This window comes from Orycteropus afer, unplaced genomic scaffold (assembly GCF_000298275.1).
Source record: "Orycteropus afer afer isolate SDZICR_OR568_19922 unplaced genomic scaffold, OryAfe1.0 scaffold00152, whole genome shotgun sequence".
NCBI classification, from domain to species: Eukaryota; Metazoa; Chordata; class Mammalia; order Tubulidentata; family Orycteropodidae; genus Orycteropus; species Orycteropus afer.
The window spans coordinates 4,119,808-4,124,063 of NW_006921739.1; the positions used below are offsets into that span (position 1 = coordinate 4,119,808).

The following is a 4,256-nucleotide window of genomic DNA, read 5'->3' on the forward strand; positions in this document are numbered from 1 at the left end:
GTTCTGCTGTGCATGGGGTCGCTATGAGTCGGAAACGACTCGACGGCACTTAACAACAACAACAACAACAACATCGAAGGAGCTCTGATGGCACAGTAGATAAGACATTTGGATGATAACCAAAAGGTCAGTGGTTCAAACCCACCAGATGCTCCTCAAGAGGAAAAGGAGGCAATCTACTTCCATAAAGATTTACAGCCTTGGAAACCAAATGGGGCCTCTTTGAGTTGGAATCAACTCGACAGCAGTGTTTCTGGTATTTCTGTTGTCGTTGTTGTTGTTTAATCTCTATTCCACTCTTAGGGAGCATGCTAGAAATATTGAATACAACAAGCCCTGTCCCTTTTTCTATCAGATTTAATTCAAGGCTGTAGCTGCTCCTTCCTAAGAGTCTATAAGAGAAAGAAGTTACTTGAAGGAACCGTACATATCAGTTGCCATCAATTCCCCATGACTATGATCTACCTATACCTAAGACAACCACCAAAAAAAACCACCAAAAAAATAATGATAGCTTTACCTTGTTCTCCCCCAATTTGAGTATGCAAAATGGATGTCAGAATGTTAGATTATGATGTAAATTTTAATAGTGAAGAAATAAAATTTGTGGAGGGTATGTATGGCAGCCAACTACGTATTTGGAGAGGAAGATAATACTTTATCAATTATAATACTAACTCATAAAAAACCAAACTCACTGCTGTCAAGTCGGATCTGACTCATACCAACCCCTCCTTGAGTTTCCGAGGCAGTATCACTATGGAAGTAGATTGTCCAACCTTCCTTCCAAGGAGTGGCTGGTGGGTTTGAACTGCCAGCCTTCTGGTAAGCAGTCACATGCCTTAGGTACTACAGCACCAGAGCTCCCAATTATAATATTATCACCTCATAACTGATTTCTTTCCAGGTGGTTGACTTTTGTACAGCAGAAACACACAATACAGAAGCTCCAAACTTACAAAACAAAACGTGCAACTACAGAAGCACATGGGATGTAATCAGGACTCTTGAAGATTTTCAGAATGTGTCTCCCATGATAGGAATGAACCCTCCAGCTCCTCCTACATTTTCATTGCTCACATCCAAATAGTGAGTAGTCTGGTACTTGAAAAATCTGGAAGCATGGACACAGTAAGGCAGTTAATTTGCACTCTTAAATTTTTTAAGCTAATACAAATGTAATCTTGGATATAGTTCTAATAAGCTAACTAAAATATATACTTATTATCCTAATAAGTATTGTTGTTGTTATATGCCATCGAGTCAGACCCGACTCATAGAGACCCCTCCTCGGGTTTCCAAGGCAGTATCACTACAGAAGTAGATTGCCCAACCTTCCTTCCAAGGAGTGGCTGGTGGGTTTGAACCGCCAGCCTTTTGGTTAGCAGTCAAATGCCTTAGGAACTACACTACTAGGGCTCCCAATAAGTAAAAGTATAATGCTTTTATATGAACAAGTACTAGAACATAATATGTTAAAATAAAAATAATTTTTATATTAAGGTTATTAGATTATTAATAATTTTCAGTCCTTAACCTTTAATTCTCATTAATTAGAAAAAAAATATAAATGAAAAAAAAACAAAAAACTTCAGGCATAATTCTGCCATCCAGATAACTGTTACTGAGCATATATAATTCTACCCTTTCTTTTCTGTTCACATATTTTCCCCCTCAAAAATATGATATATAATATTTTATAATCTTATTTTTTATTTAATAAGCCATAACTATGCTAATGTATTTTCAATTGCCTCTTATGCATGTGAGAGCTGGACAAGAAATAAGGAAGACCAAAGTAGAATTGATGCTTTTGAGTTGTAGTGCTGGCAAAGAATACTCAGAGTATCATGGACTGCCAAAAGGACTAACAAATCTATCCTGGAAGAAGTGCAGCTGGAATGGCCCTTGGAAGCGAGAATGGCCAGACTTCATCTCACCTTATTTTGGTCATGTTATCAGAAGGAACCATCCACTGGAGAAAGATATCATGCTTTGTAAAGTGGAGGGTCAACAAAAAAGGGGAAGGCCCTCAAAAAGATGGATGAATACAGTAGCAATGGGCTCAGGTATAGCAAGGATCATGAGTCTGGCACAGGACCACACAGTTGTTTTGTTTTGTTTTGTTTTGTTTTTTACCTACCCACCCCCAGACCAAGCAGTTTTCATTCTGCTGTGCATAAGGTCGCTATGAGTCAGAGACAACTCAATGGCACCTAACAACAATAACTACATGCCAATGTGTAAAATGCTCCCATAACATAATTTTTTATGCTTGTATCATATGCACTTACCAAAATTTATTCAACCATTTATTGTTGAAACTATGAAGCTTTTCAGCTTGTTAGTATTAAAAACTATATTGCAAGGAACATCTTTGCATGCATTTTAAAATTATTTCCTTATGAGAAAATCCTGACTATAAATCTGTTAAATAAAAAGTATAGGTTTTTCAAGTATGATTTTTTCCTTTTTACTTTCTTAAACATGCTTTTTCAGTAAAATGAAGGTGTTAACTTTTAAACTACAGTACTCAATTATTATCATGATGCATTGTCCACAAAAGACCTTGCCTTCCATCAAATGCTGTCAAGATTTGAGGAGACTGTGGAATTGTTCACATATCTTATTTTTACAGGAACATTGTCTCATTTGAATGAAACAAGCAGCAGAACTCTACTTGATTCAATTTATCATAAAGGGATCTTTGGTTGGAGTGGTCACATTTGAAGATTTTGCTCAAATTCAAAATTATCTAACAAAATTACTGATGATAATGCTTATCAAAAAATCACTGCAAATCTGCCTGAAGAAGCTGGTGGTAGAACTTCAATTTGCAAAGGCTCAAAGCAGGATTTCAGGTAAAATAACAATGTATTTCTAAATATCATTTGCTATTTTATGCTTTTACATTTGTCTAGTTACCTTTGAACAAGGGGCACAAGCTCTTATGTTCCTCATTTAGTAACATTCTGACCTTATCAAGACCAACCATTTATGGAAAGAAAAAAAAAGACTCTCCTAATATCTGCTGTTCAAAGCTGGAACCTCTCTGTGTTTGGCTGTTTCAGGGACATACTTTTGAGGTACTGAGTTGCATTGAGAAGAGGTTAAGTAAGGAAAGACAAGCTGAGTATATACAGAATCATCTTGCTTTTATTGAGAAGCACCCCATTTCTCTATCACTCTACAGTCTGAATGTTTCTGACCAGAAAATAGTACTACTGAATGAACGGTGGAAGAGGGAAATTCATAATTTTCCATGGTATGGATAAAGAAAACTCCAATTCACCAAGTTAAATTGACTTTTAAAACTCATAAAGTTAGGTAGCTCCCCAGGTACTATGGTACCAAACTCAGTGCATACAGGTGAAATCAAAATTGTGAACTCAAAAAATTTTGTGCTCCTTTTGAGCACTATATTAAACTGCCTCCAAAAACTTAACTTCTCACCATTGGGTTGATTCCAACTTAGCAATCCTATGTGCCTTCAAGACCCATTTAAATGTCTTCTAACCTATGTAAGCCTTGATTTAAGCCTGTTTAATGTCATTCTTTTAAGTCACAGAAAGCTACCTTCCTTCAGAGAAGTGAACATTGTTACTCTTATCCAGGCCACTGACTAATACCATCTCTTAACTTTCTTCATGGTGTCTGTTTATAGTTTACTATATAGTTTACTATAGTTTACTATAACAGTAACTGTATATAGTTTAGCACATTGGTTTAACAAGGCAAGCCCTGATTCAAAAAAGCCTGGGGTCCTGGCTCTACTACTTTTTAGCTAAATTACTTTGAGTAAGTTATTTGTCTTAAAAGTCTCTATTTCCTAACTGAGAAAATGTAGGTGATATCCATTGCCATTGGATTGATTCTGACCAATAGTGATAATACCTATCTCATTCAGTTGTGAGAATTTTGTAAGATAAGTAACTGTTTAAGGTTTGCTATGGTGGCACAGTGCCTAAGGCATTTGACCACTAACCAGAAGACTGATGGTTCAAACCCACCAGCTGCTCCATGGAAGGAAGATGAAGTAATCTACTCTGATAAAGATTTAGCATCTTGGAAACCTAATGGGGGTTGCTATGAATGAGAATTGACTCAGTGACAGTGTGTTTGGTTTTCTTTTTATTTTATTTCATTATTGTAACTGTTGTAATTTCTATTGTATCTGTTTATGTCAAAAATATGATAGTCTTCTACATGGGACTTTATCAGAATATTTACACATCAATTAGTACATTTTATTATAT

General features: G+C 36.0%; 1 pseudogene; it reads left to right on the forward strand.

Annotated features, from left to right (window-relative positions):
- Nucleotides 1-549: 549 nt before the first annotated feature.
- LOC103201492 overlaps nt 550-4,256 on the forward strand; it is a 38,032-nt pseudogene continuing 34,325 nt past the window's right edge.